The 17,264-nt window shown below is 45.3% G+C and overlaps 1 protein-coding gene across 1 annotated transcript in view; it reads right to left on the bottom strand.

Annotated features, from left to right (window-relative positions):
- Positions 1-17,264, bottom strand: part of DRGX (dorsal root ganglia homeobox) — a 420,041-nt gene that overhangs the window by 113,685 nt on the left and 289,092 nt on the right. The gene's annotated exons all lie outside the window — the stretch shown is intronic.

A 17,264-nucleotide genomic window follows, 5' to 3' on the forward strand; every position in this document is an offset into this window, starting at 1 on the left:
CTACATCAGGGTCAAGCTGTCACCAAGTGCATTTAACCCTCAATTGTGTGGTTGTTTTTTGGCTAAATCCTACATCAGGGTCAAACTGTCACACCAAGTGCATTTAACCATCAATAGTCTGGTTATTTTTTGGCCATATACTACATCAGGGGCAAGCTGTCACCAAGTGCATTTAACCCTCAAGGGTGTGGTTGTTTTTTGGCTAAATCCTACATCAGGGTCAAGCTGACACACCAAGTGCATTTAACCATCAATAGTCTGGTTATTTTTTGGCCATATACTACATCAGGGGCAAGCTGGCCTGTCACCAAGTGCATTTAACCCTCAATAGTGAGGTTGGTCAAGTTGTCACACCAAGTGCATTTAACCATCAATAGTGTGGTTATTTTTTGGCCATATCCCAGTCTAATTCTGTCAGTAAACGTATACCTGTCACCCAGCGCCTAAATAATAGGCCTCAAATTTATATCCAGCTAAATCTGTCGTTACTGCTGTGGCTGGTCAAGTTATTTAGTGTCCGTCAAAGCACATTTTTTGTTCTGGGTTGAAATACAATTCCCAATTTAGCAATTTCCTAATTTAGTGGTTTCTGCTGTATCAGAGCTATTTTAAATCTATCCCTAAAAGGGTATATCAGATTAAAGGTGCACATAGGGTCATTCAGAATAACTTCACACACACGCTACTGTGCATTTCCAAGTCTAATTCTGTCAGTAAACCTATACCTGTCACCCAGCGCCTAAATACTAGGCCTCAAATTTATATCCAGCTAAATCTGTCGTTACTGCTGTGGCTGGTCAAGTTATTTAGTGTCCATCAAAGCACATTTTTTTGTTCTGGGTTGAAATACAATTCCCAATTTAGCAATTTCTTAATTTAGTGGTTTGTGCTGTATCAGAGCTATTTTAAATCTATCCCTAAAAGGGTATATCAGATTCAAGGTGCACATAGGGTCATTCTGAATAACTTCACACACACGCTACTGTGCATTTCCAAGTCTAATTCTGTCAGTAAACGTATACCTGTCACCCAGCGCCCTAAATAATAGGCCTCAAATTTATAGTCAGCTAAATCTGTGGTTACTGCTGTGCCTGTATTAGTGTAATACGTTACCTAAATAGATAGCCAGATAGTGTTAGTTGTCTTTAAAAAAAAGGCCTGAATTTGAATTCAATACATTGGGTCAAATAATATTTTTTGTTGTTGTGGTGAACGATAACAATGAGGAAAACATCTAGTAAAGGACGCGGGCGCGGACATGGTCGTGGTGGTGTTAGTGGACCCTCTGGTGCTGGGAGAGGACCTGGCCGTTCTGCCACAGCCACACGCCCTAGTGTACCAACTACCTCAGGTCCCAGTAGCCGCCAGAATTTACAGCGATATTTGGTGGGGCCCAATGCCGTTCTAAGGATGGTAAGGCCTGAGCAGGTACAGGCATTAGTCAATTGGGTGGCCGACATTGGATCCAGCACGTTCACATTATCTCCCACCCAGTCTTCTGCAGAAAGCGCCTGAAAACCAAGCCCATCAGTCTGTCACATCACCCCCATGCATACCAGGGAAACTGTCTGAGCCTCAAGTTATGCAGCAGTCTCTTATGCTGTTTGAAGACTCCGCTGGCAGGGTTTCCCAAGGGCATCCACCCAGCCCTTCCCCAGTGGTGGAAGACATAGAATGCACTGACGCACAACCACTTATGTTTCCTGATGATGAGGACATGGGAATACCACCTCAGCATGTCTCTGATGATGACGAAACACAGGTGCCAACTGCTGCGTCTTTCTGCAGTGTGCAGACTGAACAGGAGGTCAGGGATCAAGACTGGGTGGAAGACGATGCAGGGGACGATGAGGTCCTAGACCCCACATGGAATGAAGGTCGTGCCACTGACTTTCACAGTTCGGAGGAAGAGGCAGTGGTGAGACCAAGCCAACAGCATAGCAAAAGAGGGAGCAGTGGGCAAAAGCAGAACACCCGCCGCCAAGAGACTCCGCCTGCTACTGACCGCCGCCATCTGGGACCGAGCACCCCAAAGGCAGCTTCAAGGAGTTCCCTGGCATGGCACTTCTTCAAACACTGTGCTGACGACAAGACCCGAGTGGTTTGCACGCTGTGCCATCAGAGCCTGAAGCGAGGCATTAACGTTCTGAACCTGAGCACAACCTGCATGACCAGGCACCTGCATGCAAAGCATGAACTGCAGTGGAGTAAACACCTTAAAAACAAGGAAGTCACTCATGCTCCCCCTGCTACCTCTTCTGCTGCTGCCTCGGCCTCTTCTGCTGCTGCCGCCTTGGCCTCTTCTGCTGCCGCCGCCTCGGCCTCTTCCTCCGCCTCTGGAGGAACGCTGGCACCTGCCGCCCAGAAAACAGGAGATGTACCACCAACACCACCACCTCTGTCACCAAGCATCTCAACCATGTCACACGGCAGCGTTCAGCTCTCCATCTCACAAACATTTGAGAGAAAGAGTAAATTCCCACCTAGCCACCCTCGATCCCTGGCCCTGAATGCCAGCATTTCTAAACTACTGGCCTATGAAATGCTGTCATTTAGGCTGGTGGACACAGACAGCTTCAAACAGCTCATGTCGCTTGCTGTCCCACAGTATGTTGTTCCCAGCCGGCACTACTTCTCCAAGAGAGCCGTGCCTTCCCTGCACAACCAAGTATCCGATAAAATCAAGTGTGCACTGCGCAACGCCATCTGTGGCAAGGGCCACCTAACCACAGATACGTGGACCAGTAAGCACGGCCAAGGACGCTATATCTCCCTAACTGCACACTGGGTAAATGTAGTGGCAGCCACACACCTTCACCACCAACTTCAGCACAGCCCGGGGTAAACGTCAGCAGGCCATTCTGAAACTCATATGTTTGGGGTACAGGCCCCACACCGCACAGGAGTTGTGGCAGGGAATAGAACAACAGACCGACGAGTGGTTGCTGCTGGTGAGCCTCAAGCCCTGCCTGGTGGTGTGTGATAATGGGCGAAATCTCCTTGCAGCTCTGGGACTAGCCGGTTTGACGCACATCCCTTTCTTGGCGCATGTGCTGAATTTGGTGGTGCAGAAGATCATTCACAACTACTCCGACATGTCCGAGCTGCTGCATAAAATGCGGGCCGTCTGTTCGCGCATCCGGTGTTCACATCCTGCCGCTGCTCGCCTGTCTGCGCTACTGCGTAACTTCGGCCTTCCCAATCACCGCCTCATATGCGACGTGCCCACCAGGTGGAACTCCACTTTGCACATGCTGGACAGACTGTGCGAGCAGCAGCAGGCCATAGTGGAGTTTCAGCTGCAGCATGCACGGGTCAGTCGCACTACGGAACAGCACCACTTCACCACCAATGACTGGGCCTCCTGTGTGCCCTGTTGCGCTGTTTTGAGTACTCCACCAACATGGCCAGTGGCGATGACGCCGTTATCAGCGTTACAATACCACTTCTATGTCTCCTTGAGAGAACACTTAGGGCGATGATGGAAGAGGAGGTGGCCCAGGAGGAGGAGGAGGAAGAGGGGTCATTTTTAGCACTTTCAGGCCAGTCTCTTCGAAGTGACTCAGAGGGAGGTTTTTTGCAACAGCAGAGGCCAGGAACAAATGTGGCCAGCCAGGGCCCACTACTGGAGGACGAGGAGGATGAGGATGAGGAGGAGGAGGAGGTGGAGGAGGATGAGGATGAAGCATGGTCACAGCGGGGTGGCACCAAACGCAGCTTGGGCCCATCACTGGTGCGTGGCTGGGGGGAAAGGCAGGACGATGACGATACGCCTCCCACAGAGGACAGCTTGTCCTTACCTCTGGGCAGCCTGGCACACATGAGCGACTACATGCTGCAGTGCCTGTGCAACGACAGCAGAGTTTCCCACATTTTAACGTGTGCGGACTACTGGGTTGCCACCCTGCTGGATCCACGCTACAAAGACAATGTGCCCACCTTACTTCCTTCACTGGAGCGTGATAGGAAGATGCGCGAGTACAAGCGCACGTTGGTAGACGCGCTACTGAGAGCATTCCCAAATGTCACAGGGGAACAAGTGGAAGCCCAAGGCCAAGGCAGAGGAGAAGCAAGAGGTCGCCAAGGCAGCTGTGTCACGGCCAGCTCCTCTGAGGGCAGGGTTAGCATGGCAGAGATGTGGAAAAATTTTGTCAACACGCCAAAGCTAACTGCACCACCACCTGATACGCAACGTGTTAGCAGGAGGCAACATTTCACTAACATGGTGGAACAGTACGTGTGCACACCCCTCCACGTACTGACTGATGGTTCGGCCCCATTCAACTTCTGGGTCTCTAAATTGTCCACGTGGCCAGAGCTAGCCTTTTATGCCTTGGAGGTTCTGGCCTGCCTGCCTTTCTACAGCCAATGTGGACAAGCTGACGTTCATAAAAATGAACCAGGCATGGATCCCACAGGACCTGTCCATCCCTTGTGCAGATTAGACATTAACTACCTCCCCTTAACCATATATTATTGTACTCCAGGGCACTTCCTCGTTCAATCCTCTTTTTATTTTCATTTTACCATTATATTGCGAGGCAACCCAAAGTTGAATGAACATCTCCTCTGTCTGGGTACCGGGGCCTAAGTATATGACAATGGATTGTTGCAGTGGTGGCTGACGTGAAGCCTGATTCTCTGCTATGACATGCAGACTGATTCTCTGCTGACATGAAGCCAGATTCTCTGTTACGGGACCTCTCTCCTCTGCCTGGGTGCCTGGCCTATATATACATATGACAATGGACTGTTTCAGTGGTGGCTGACGTGAAGCCTGATTCTCTGCTATGACATGCAGACTGATTCTCTGCTGACATGAAGCCAGATTCTCTGTTACGGGACCTCTCTCCTCTGCCTGGGTGCTGGGCCTAAATATATGACAATGGACTGGTGCAGTGGTGGCTGACGTGAAGCCTGATTCTCTGCTATGACATGCAGACTGATTCTCTGCTGACATGTAGTCAGATTCTCTGTTACGGGACCTCTCTCCTCTGCCTGGGTGCTGGGCCTAAATATATGACAATAGACTGTTGCAGTGGTGGCTGACGTGAAGCCTGATTCTCTGCTATGACATGCAGACTGATTCTCTGCTGACATGAAGCCTGATTCTCTGCTATGGGACCTCTCTCCAATTGATATTGGTTAATTTTTATTTATTTTATTTTTATTTTTATTCATTTCCCTATCCACATTTGTTTGCCGAAAAGTTCGGGTCCCCATTGACTTCAATGGGGTTCGGGTTCGGGACGAAGTTCGGATCGGGTTCGGATCCCGAACCCGAACATTTCCGGGAAGTTCGGCCGAACTTCTCGAACCCGAACATCCAGGTGTCTGCTCAACTCTACCCCCAAGTAGGTGAATTTCCCCCAACAGTCCGCACTGACTTGCTGCCACTGCCGCTGCCTCCGTGTACCTCTGCACCACTACTTCCTGGACAGGTAGGCCGCTGCGAAGCAGGTGGTCTACCCCGGGCATGTTTGGCTCCTGACCTCCCACCGCTGCCACTCTGCTGACTCCCAGCCATGCTAGCACCTTCTTTCTGGCTCTGCCGTTGCCTCACGAGCAAGCTGCCACTCTCTTCTCCTGATGATGATGAAGCCCCTTCTGCACCCAGCTTCCAAGTGCGATTTGCTTCATCATCATCAAGTAGTGTCTGCACGTCACTGATGTCCTCCTCAAAAGTCTCTGGGTCAAGAGCCTGACCACTTGCAACACCACCTCCCACACTACTCTCCTCATCACTACTTGCCGGCCTAGTGGAGGAAGCGGCGAATGTCTCCTCCAGATCTTGGCTGGCCAGTAGCTGCTGACTGTCCTCTAGTAGCTCTTCCTCGCTGAAAAGTGTAGCAGAGCCTACAGCATATAATACTTCTCCCAGTAAGGGAACAGAAAAGGACAGAGGCAGGTTGAGGACAGGTGAGAGCACAGGGCCTGCTCCTGGGTTGTGTCTGAAGAACCCACCGACTGTTGGCTGGGGGTGTCTGATGTCACTTGGGTCGAAGTGGATGACAGAGTTAACAAATCAAGAACCGCTGGGTTGCTGGCCAAAACACGACCGCTAGATGACACTGGGAGCTCAGGCCTCTCACTGTGACTCCTGCTGCCACACCCCCTTACTCTGCTGCGACCTCTGCCTGCACCAAAAACATTTAGGCCTCTTCCTTTCCTCTGTGCATGGCCTGGCACTTCTCTGTCTGTCATACTTTTAGCTGAACTAAATAAATTAAAAGCAAATTAAAAGCCCCTATAAAGCGACAAATATATATTTCTTTCTTTACTGAAATAGGCCACTAAACTCTTTTGCCACAAATAAGTGCACCATTGAAGTGCGTGTATTTTTTTCCTTTTTGTACTGAAATAGAACACTGAACCCTTTCACCACATATAACTGCAGAAGTGAAATGCGCATATATTTTTCCTTTTGTTACTGAAATTGGCCACTAAATTCTTTCACAAATAAATGCAACAGTAAAGTGCGTATATGTTTTTTTTTATGTACTGAAATCGGCCAGTAAAAGCTTTCAACACATACAACTGCAACTGAAATGCGTATATATTTTTCGTTTTTGTACTGAAATAGGCCACTAAACTCTTTCACAAATAAATGTAACAGTGAAGTGCGTATATGTTTTTTCATTTTTGTACTGAAATAGGCCACTCAAATCTTCCTACACAAATAATTCCAGAATTGAAATGGGTATACATTTTTCTTTTTCCACAGATATAAGCAACTAAAGGCTTTTCAACATAGCACTTGCACCTCAATAACAAGAACAAATTGCTAGAATGCTAGAGCTGTATAATGGCTATTTGGATCCCCAAATAATGTTTCCCTGCATTTGTAAATTGCTTTTTTTTCACAATGAGGTTTTGATAGCACTGTCCCAAATGACTTCAGATGTCTCTCCCTGCACTAAGATGATGTGAAATGATTCCTCCTATCCTTTCCTTACACTTATACATTTTTCAGGGATTTTTTTCACTATGAGGTTTTCCCAATTGCTGTCCCTAGAGCCTTCTCATGTCTGTCCCTGCCCTCTGAACGCTGGAAAATGTCTTACTCTAAGATGGCTGCCTAATTTATAGGGCTGTGACATCACAGGGCTGGCTAGCTGCTAATTGGCTGCATGCATGGCATTATGGGTAAGCCTTCCCAGAGTTTCTCGACCCATGTCCTCACAGGTGTAGCTGCCATTTTGGGAAAATTGTGATTTGTTACCATAAAGTGTGAGGAAATTTGCATTTGTTGCAAATTTAATTTTTAACATATTCTAGGTTCTTCAAACTAGCCACCTTTTGCTTTGATTACTGCTTTGCACACTCTTGGCATTCTCTTGATGAGCTTTAAGAGGTAGTCACCTGAAATGGTTTTAACTTCACAGGTGTGCCCTGTCAGGTTTAATAAGTGAGATTTCTTGCCTTATAAATAGGGTTGGGACCATCAGTTGCGTTGTGGAGAAGTCAGGAGGATACACAGCTGATAGTCCTACTGAATTGACTGTTAGAATTTGTATTATGGCTAGTGATGAGCGGCAGGGGTCATATTCGAATTGCGATATTTCGCGAATATTTTTTAGAATATTCGTCGAATATTCGAAAATTCGCAAAAAAATTTCTTGCAAAAAATCGGCAAGGTAATGATTGTGTAATATGTGAATTTTCGTAATTCGAATTTTCGGATTCGAATTTTTATTGCGAATTTTTCAACTTTAAGACAAAGAAGATTATAGCACTATGTTAGCTAAATTGCTCTATATTCGGTTTTTTTCGAATATTCGCTATATTGCTATATATTCTTGATTTAGAATATTACAAATATTCGAAAAAACGAAGTTATAGCAATATAGCGAAAATTCGAAAAAACGAATGAAGTTCAGATTGGAAAAAAATTACAACTATAAAAAAAAGATTATAGCACTATATTAGCTAAATTGCTCTATATTCGTTTTTTTTCGAATATTCGCTATATTGCTATAATTACGAATATTCGAAAAAACAAAGTTATAGCAATATAGCGAAAATTTGAAAAAAATGAATATAGAGCAATTAAGCTAATATAGTGCTATAATCTTCTTTGTCTAATAGTTGTAAGTTAAAAAATTGGCAATAAAAATTCGAATCCGAAAATTCGCATATTACACAATCATTACCTTGCCGATTTTTTTCAAGAAAAAAACCCAAAAGATTATAGCACTATATTAGCTAAATTGCTCTATTTTTGATTTTTTGAATATTCGCTATATTGCTATAACAGTTTTTTCGAATATTCGTAATATATAGCAATATAGCGAATATTCGAAAAAAACGAATATAGAGCAATTTAGCTAATATAGTGCTATAATCTTTTTTTTTATAGTTGTAATTTTTTTCCAATCTGAACTTCAGATGAGAAAAAAATTACAACTATTAGACAAAGAAGATTATAGCACTATATTAGCTTAATTGCTCTATATTCGTTTTTTTCGAATTTTCGCTATATTGCTATAACTTCATTTTTTCGAATATTTGTAATATAAAAAAAAACGAATATAGAGCAATTTAGCTAACATAGTGCTATCATCTTCTTTGTCTTAAAGTTGAAAAATTTGCTATAAAAATTCGAATCCGAAAATTCGAATTACGAAAATTTGCATATTACACAATAATTACCTTGCCGATTTTTTCAAGAAAAAAAAATCGTGCATTTTCGAATATGACCCCTGCCGCTCATCACTACTCCTAAAATCAAGTATATTGCAGCCTTCTTATTGGTCCACAAACTAGAAGCAGGAAGGGATCATGTGTACTGATAAAAAAATAAATAAAAAATATATGAAAAAAATGAATATTCGAAATTACGAATATATATAACTATATTCCAAATATTCGTGAATTTTCCAAGTGGCTATATTCGCGATAAAAATTCGAAATTCGAATATTCGTGATCAACACTAATTATGGCAAAAAAAAAGCAGTTAAGTAAAGAAAAGCGAGTGGCCATCATTACTTTAAGAAATGAAAGTCAGTCAGTCCGAAAAATTGGGAAAACTTTGAAAGTGTCCCCAAGTGCAGTCACAAAAAACATCAAGCGCTACAAAGAAACTGGCTCACATGCGGACCGCCCCAGGAAAGGAAGACCAAGAGTCACCTCTGCTGCGGAGGATAAGTTCATTCGAGTCACCAGCCTCAGAAATCGCAGGTTAACAGCAGCTCAGATTAGAGACCAGGTCAATGCCACACAGAGTTCTAGCAGCAGACACATCTCTAGAACAACTGTTAAGAGGAGACTGTGCGAATCAGTCCTTCATGGTAGAATATCTGCTAGGAAACCACTGCTAAGGACAGGCAACAAGCAGAAGAGACTTATTTGGGCTAAAGAACACAAGGAATGGACATTAGACCAGTGGAAATCTGTGCTTTGGTCTGATGAGCCCAAATTTGAGATCTTTGGTTCCAACCACTGTGTCTTTGTGTGACGCAGAAAAGGTGAACGGATGGACTCTACATGCCTGGTTCCCACCGTGAAGCATGGAGGTGGAGGTGTGATGGTGTAGGGGTGCTTTGCTGGTGACACTGTTGGGGATTTATTCAAAATTGAAGGCATACTGAACCAGCATGGCTACCACAGCATCTTGCAGTGGCATGCTATTCCATCCGGTTTGCGTTTAGTTGGACCATCATTTATTTTTCAACAGGACAATGACCCCAAACACACCTCCAGGCTGTGTAAGGGCTATTTGACCATGAAGGAGAGTGATGGGGTGCTGTGCCAGGTGACCTGGCCTCCACAGTCACCGGACCTGAACTCAATCGTGATGGTCTGGGGTGAGCTGGACCATAGAGTGAAGGAAAAAGGGCCAACAAGTGCTAAGCATCTCTGGGAACTTCTTCAAGACTGTTGGAAGACCATTTCAGGTGACTACCTCTTGAAGCTCATCAAGAGAATGCCAAGAGTGTGCAAAGCAGTAATCAAAACAAAAGGTGGCTAATTTGAAGAACCTAGAATATGGCATATTTTCAGTTGTTTCACACTTGTTATGTATATAATTCCACATGTGTTAATTCATAGTTTTGATGCCTTCAGTGTGAATCTACAATTTTCATAGTCATGAAAATAAAGAAAACTCTTTGAATGAAAAGGTGTGTCCAAACTTTTGGTCTGTACTGTATATATATATATATATATATAAAGAAATAAATCCACCGCAGCACATCCAATGGTGAAAAAATGTGGGATCCTTTATTCACCCAAGCAGCAACGTTTCAGTCCGTTTACTGGGACCATTTTTAAGCAAATGGAAAAATGGTTCCCAGTAAGCGGACCGAAACGTCCCGCTTACTGGGACCATTTTCAAGCAAATGGAAAAATGGTCCCAGTAAGCGGACCGAAACGTCGCTGCTTGGGTGAATAAAGGATCCCACATTTTTTCACCATTGGATGTGCTGCGGTGGATTTATTTCTTTACATTGACTCGACACTGCGGTGAGTGTTGACATCGCTGGCACCCAGTACCCGTAACCAGGTGTGCTGCCCTGAAATTCTGTTGCTATATATATCTATACATCTATGTGTTTATGTGCGCCGCCCATTTTTCGTTAGCCCCATCCACTTTCGGGCAGGGCAGTGCACATTTTATGTCAATGCCACAGATCCTTATTTCTACATACATATATGCAAATCTATACAAATGCCTACTTTATACAGGGGCTCAGGAGGGTTTGCTTGCAGGGAACTTCAGGGAAGCACATCCTCCTTCTCCACTAGCTGCTGATTTCTTTCACACTTGGAGGGCGCCACTGATGGGAGCTGACTGTATATGCTCTGCTCTTACAGGTGAGGCAGAATAGGGCAGGTGCAGATAGACTGCCAAGATCATCTGGCATGGACAAGCTTGTTGTAAAGCTGCCACTCTCTTCTCCTGATGATGATGAAGCCCCTTCTGCACCCAGCTTCCAAGTGCGATCGGCTTCATCATAATCAAGTAGTGATTTGCCAAGCATCTCTAACTTATTAGTATAGCATTTGCAATTGTGATGCAATTTTGTACTTTATTTGGTTTGCAGTGAGCTGTTGCATTGTATATCTAGTTTAACAGTCTTGTTCTCAACCATAGCAACGTGCTCCTGTGCTTTGGGATGTGCTGACTGACCCCCTTTTTCCTTTTCAGTTTGTACTGGAGGTGTGGTTGCCTCCCCGGCTGTGCACTCCTGAGCAGCTTGTCTGCCCCATAGGCTGATTTTAACTAGTGTGAGTATATAGCCTGGCCTGCTCCCCCTCACTCACTGAAGCCATCTGGCACCAGGAGAGAGATAGTGTGTGGACTCTCATTGCAGTCCTTGGTGGCCATTTGGCACCGGGAGTGGTGTGGAGTGGGCCCGGCATGCATGTTGGTACCTGCTTTCCTAGGATATAATGGAGGCCATTTTGGCACCAAAAAATGACAGAAATTTAAGTGGGCCCAGCATGCATGTGGAACCTACACGTTATGGCACATAACAGATAGAATTTAGTGTTAGGAACCCGTCTAACTAGAGATCGCCTTGACGTGTGGCAGACGGGCTCAAATCATCTTGTACAAAATGATTTGCCAAGCATCTTTAACTTATTAGTATAGCATTTGCAATTGTGATGCAATTTTGTACTTTATTTGGTTTGCAGTCAGCTGTTGCATTGTATGTCTAATTTAACAGTCTTGTTCTCAGCCATAGCAACGTGCTCCTGCACTTTGGGATGTGCTGACTGACCCCCTTTTTCCTTTGCTTGTTGTAAAGCTCCTCCATGTCGCGTGCAGCCATGGACGAACTTGGTTGCAGGGCAGAGTGGGCTCAGGGGGCGTGTCTTCAAGTCATAGAAAAAAACAGGCAGATCTAAATACAGCGAGGAACAGACGTATTTGAACACCCTGCGATTTTACAAGTTCTCCCACTTAGAAATCATGGAGGGGTCTGAAAATCACATTGTATGTGCATTCCCATTCTGAGAGAGAGAATTAAAAATGTGTTTTTTTTTTCCGGAAATCACATTGTATGATTTTTATTGAATTTATTTGTCTTGCACTGCTGAACATAAGTATTTGAACACTTGAAAAAATCAGTGTTAATATTTGGTACAGAAGCCTTTGTTTGCAATTACAGAGGTCAAACATTTTCTGTAGTTCTTGACTAGGTTTGCACACACTGCAACAGGGATTTGGCCCACTCCTCCACACAGATCTCCTCTAGATCTGTCAGGTTTCGGGGCTGTTGCTGAGCAACATGGAGTTTCAGCTCCCTCCATAGATGTTCTAGTGGATTTGGGTCTGGAGACTGGTTAGGCCACTCCAGAACCTTGATATGTTTCTTACGGAGCCACTCCTTGGTTATCCTGGCTGTGTGTGCTTCGGGTCACTGTCATGTTGGAAGACCCAGCCACGACCCATCTTCAATGCTCTGACTGAGGGAAGGAGGTTGTTGCTCAAAATCTCACAATGAATGGCCCCATTCATCCCCTCCTTAATACAGTGCAGTTGTCCTGTCCCTTTCACAGAAAAGCACCCCAAAAGCATGATGTTGCCACCCCCATGCTTCACAGTAGGATCCTTCTTTTTACTCCAAACACGACGAGTGAAGTTTAGACCAAAAAGTTCTACTTTGGTCTCATCTGACCACATGACTTTCTCCCATGCCTCATCTGGATCATCCAGATGGTCATTGGCAAACTTCAGATGGGCCTGGACATGTGATGACTTGAGCAGGGGAACCTTCCGTGCAATGCATGATTTGAAACCATGACAGCATAGTGTTCTACCGATAGTGACCTTTGAAACTGTGGTCCCAGCTCTCTTCATGTCATTGACCAGCTCCTCCCTTGTAGTTCTGGGCCGATTCCTCACCTTTCTTATCAGTGATACCCGAGGAGAGATCTTGCATGGAGCCCCAGCCCAAGGGAGACTGACAGTGTCACCGCCAGTTCTGTGAGAAAGTCTGGCAGACCTCTTGTATGATGTTCTTTGTTTTGGTTTCACTTTCTCCTTTCCTTTTGCTAGGTGTCACTTATTTTGACTAATCGTCTTCCTTTATATTCCCTCCCATTCTGCCTCACTTTGCGGTTTATACTGCTTCCTGGGTGAAGTGTTCACTGATGGAGGCTGAAGTCTTTTACTTTATTGTGTTTCCTTGCTGGCTTGATTCTAGGTGACCCTGACTCTGTCCGCATTAAGTACAGGAAGCCGGTGGTCATGTCCCCTCACTATTATAGGGTTTTCAGGTGTCACACAGTCTTAGGTATGTGGGCATGCAATTGTCTACCATACAGACCCTTGCATGTGCATAGCAGTCATGGAGAGCTCTTAGGGTTTTATAGGGCTCACCTATAAGCTCCTTAGTTTGGAATCAAGCCAGTCGCTCATTTATTTATATGTTCCAGCTATCTGCTAACTTCATCTGTGACATTTTAAACCGCCATAACCGTCTTAAGAATGGATCCGGTTACAGCCTCGATTGACCGCATGCAAGGTCTTTTGCTGGAGGTAGCAGATCTCCATTAAACTGTGTCTCAGTTTCAGGTCACCGATTCTGCTGGCGTTCATGGAGTTTGTTCCGAGCCTAAGATCTCGCTCCCGGATACGTTCTCCGGGGGTAGTGAGAATTTTGTTTGCTTTAGAGAGGCTTGCAAACTCGCCTACTTCCCCATTCCTCTGGTGATGAGGAGCAGAGGGTGAAGATCATCATCTCGCTGCTCAGGGATAGCGTTCAGTCCTGGGCCTTTTCGCTGCCGGTGGGGGCACAGCCCCTCCGATTGGTGGATTAATTTTTTGTAGCCCTGGGGCAGATATATGATGACCCGGATCGTATTACTCTGGCTGAATCTAAACTGTGTCTTTTATGCCAGGATAAACAGTCCGCAGAGATATATTGCTCTGAATTTCGGAGATGGACAGCTGATACTGGTTGGAATGATGCTGCACTCCGAAGTCAATTTTGTCATGGTCTTTCGGAAGATTTGAAAGATGCATTTGCTTTTCATGAGAGACCATCGTCGTTAGAGTCAGCCATTTCTCTAGCTGTTTGTATTGACAGGCGTCTTAGAGCGAGAGAGAGGAGACTACTCTTTCCTGTCATATTATGCCCAAGGACAGTGGGGCTGTCTCATTCAGTGCGCAGGGGTCTCAGTCTGTCTCAATCCCCTCTGAGGATGAGGCCATGCAGCTGGGTTTGCTTGCCTCTCATAGTAGAGGATTCAGCTCTCAGAGGAGGGGTTGTTTCTGTTGCGGGGGTATAAATCATTTGGCTATTGTGTGCCCCTCTAGGAGATTCATGGAGTTTTCTGAGGGTAATAAAAACAAAAATAAAAATAAAAAACCTTTAAAAACTTACCATTTGCTACTATTGGCAAGGTTGATGCGAAAATTGAAGGTTTGCCGTTTGCTTGTAGTTCCAGTTTTCTCCTACCTGCCAGGGTGGAGCTAGACAGCAAAGAACATTGTGATATTTTTGTAGATAGTGGAGCAGCTTTCAATCTCATAGGATATCAAAGGATATACCTGTTTTTGCTATTGATTCCGCTCCACTTTCTCAAAGATCGTTAAAGGGCATAGTTCACAATATCCGTTTGACTGTGGGCGACGCTCATGTTAAGGATATGTCATGTTTCATCTTAAGCGGATTACCTACTCCTCTAGTGTTGGGGCTACCCTGGCTCACTAAATATAACCCCACCATTGACTGGCAAGCAAGGCAAATAAATAGTTGGAGTGAGTTTTGCAGAGAGAATTGCCTCACTGCGTCTCTTTCAGAGGTTTCTACCAAGACTATGCCATCTGTTCTCTCTGAATTTTCTTATGTGTTTTCCGAGGGTGGTGTCCAGGAGTTGCCCCCTCACCGGGAGTACGACTGCCCTATTAATCTCATCCCAGGTGCCAAGCTGCCAAAATCACGACTATACAATCTCTCCCAACCTGAAAGAGTCGCTATGCGTACTTATATCTCTGAGAGCCTGAGAAAGGGACACATCCGACCTTCAAAGTCACCTGTTGCCGCAGTTTTTTCTTTGTTAAGAAAAAAGATGCTTCTTTAAGACCATGTCTGGATTTCAGGGAGCTGAACCGTATCACGATTCATGACCCATATCCGCTTCCTCTGATCCCGGACCTGTTTAATCAGATTGCTGGGGCTAAAGTTTTTTCTAAGTTGGATTTTAGAGGGGCATACAACCTAGTCAGGGTCAGGGAAGGGGACGAATGGAAGACGGTCTTCAATACCCCTGAGGGTCATTTCGAGAATTTGGTTATGCCCTTTGGTTTGATGAATGCTCAGGCCGTCTTCCAACATTTTGCGAACAGCATTTTTTATAATTTAATGGGGAAATTTGTACTGGTATATCTAGATGACATTTTGATTTTTTCTCCTGAGTTCAAGACTCATCGGGACCATCTATGTCAGGTCTTGCTGATTCTGCGGGGGAATAAATTGGACGCTAAACTGAAAAAATATGTGTTTGCGGTTACGGAGATTCAATTTCTTGGTTTTCTTCTGTCCGCTTCTGGTTTTCCCTGAGAAGGTCCGCGCTGTGCTTGATTGGGAGCTTCCTGAGAATCAGAAGGCACTGATGCGGTTTTTGGGTTTTGCCAATTATTACAGAAAGTTCATTTAGAATTATTCCTCTGTTGTTAAGCCACTCACTGATATGACTAAATAGGGGGTGCAATTTTCCTTTTGGTCGGTAGATGCGCTTAAGGCCTTTTCTAGTATTGAAGAGAGTTTTGCTTCTGCTCCCATTTTGGTACAACCTGATGTCTCTCTACCTTTTATTGTTGAGGTGCATGCTTCTGAGGTGGGTGTGGGTGCGGTCTTATCTCAGGGTCCCTCTCCTGCCAAATGGCGACCGTGTGCCTTTTTCTCAATGAAACTATCCTCTGCAGAGAGAAATTACGATGTGGGAGATGTTGGCCATTAAATTAGCTTTTGAGGAATGGCGCCATTGGTTAGAGGGAGCCAGACACCCTATTACCGTGCTTACCGACCATAAGAATCTGGCCTACTTGGAATCGGCCAAGAGTCTGAACCCGAGACAAGCCAGATGGTCTTTGTTCTTTTCTAGGTTTAATTTTGTTGTTACATTCCGCCCTGGGGTTAAAAATGTGAAGGTGGATGCCCTGTCACGTTGTTTTCTGGGAGGGGGGAACTTTGAAGACCCGGGGCCCATTTTGGCTGAAGGGGTGGTCGTCTCTGCTCTTTATCCTGATTTGGAGGCAGAGGTTCAGGCAGCCCAGGCAGAGGCTCCTGATCTTTGTCCTCCTGGGAGGTTGTTTGTGCCTCTCGCTTTGTGACACAAGGTTTTTAAGGAGCACCACGATACTGTCCTTGCTGGGCACGCGGGGAATAGAGCCACAGTGGATCTCATTGCTCAGAGATTCTGGTGGCTGGCTCTTCGTAAGACGGTTGAGGGTTTTGAGGCAGCCTGCAAGACCTGCGCTCATGCCAAGGTCCCTCATTCACAGCCATCGGGTTTTCTCCTCCCGTTACCCATTCCTTCCCGTCCTTGGACGCATCTGTCCATGGACTTCATTCCGGACCTGCCTCGTTCCTCGGGTAAGACTGTGATTCTGGTGGTAGTGGACCATTTTAGCAAAATGGCACATTTCATTCCCTTTCCTGGGTTACCCAATGCTAAGACGCTGGCGCAAGCGTTTGTTGATCACATTGCTAAATTGCATGGCATTCCTTCAGACATTGTTTCTGATAGGGCCACTCAATTTGTTTCCAGATTCTGGAAGGCCTTCCGTTCTCGCTTGGGGGTTCGGTTGTCGTACTCTTCTGCTTTTCACCCGCAGTCGAATGGTCAGACCGAACATGTCAATCAGAATCTGGAGACATATCTGCGCTGTTTTGTGGTGGAGAATCAGGAGGATTGGTATTCTTTTTTGTTCCTTGCCGAGTTTGCTTTAAATATCCGTCACCAGGAGTCCTCTGATAAATCACCATTTTTTGGTGCATATGTGTTTCAACCGCAGTTTGGGACATTCTCTGGAGAGGGGTCTTCTGGTTTACCTAATGAGGAGTGATTTTCCTCGTCTGTCATTTATTTGGCAAAAGATTCAGGGTAATCTGTGCCTGGTCTGGACGTGTGCCTGGTCTGGACCTGAATGTTGGTGATTTGGTGTGGTTGTCTACAAAGAATATCAAACTGAAGGTTCCCTCCTGGAAGTTGGGTTCTAAGTTTATTGGGCCTTACAAGATCTTGTCCGTCATCAATCCCATTGCCTTCCTTCTTGAACTTCCTCATACTTGGAAGATCCATAATA

Source organism: Bufo gargarizans, chromosome 6 (genome assembly GCF_014858855.1).
Source record: "Bufo gargarizans isolate SCDJY-AF-19 chromosome 6, ASM1485885v1, whole genome shotgun sequence".
NCBI lineage: Eukaryota > Metazoa > Chordata > Amphibia > Anura > Bufonidae > Bufo > Bufo gargarizans.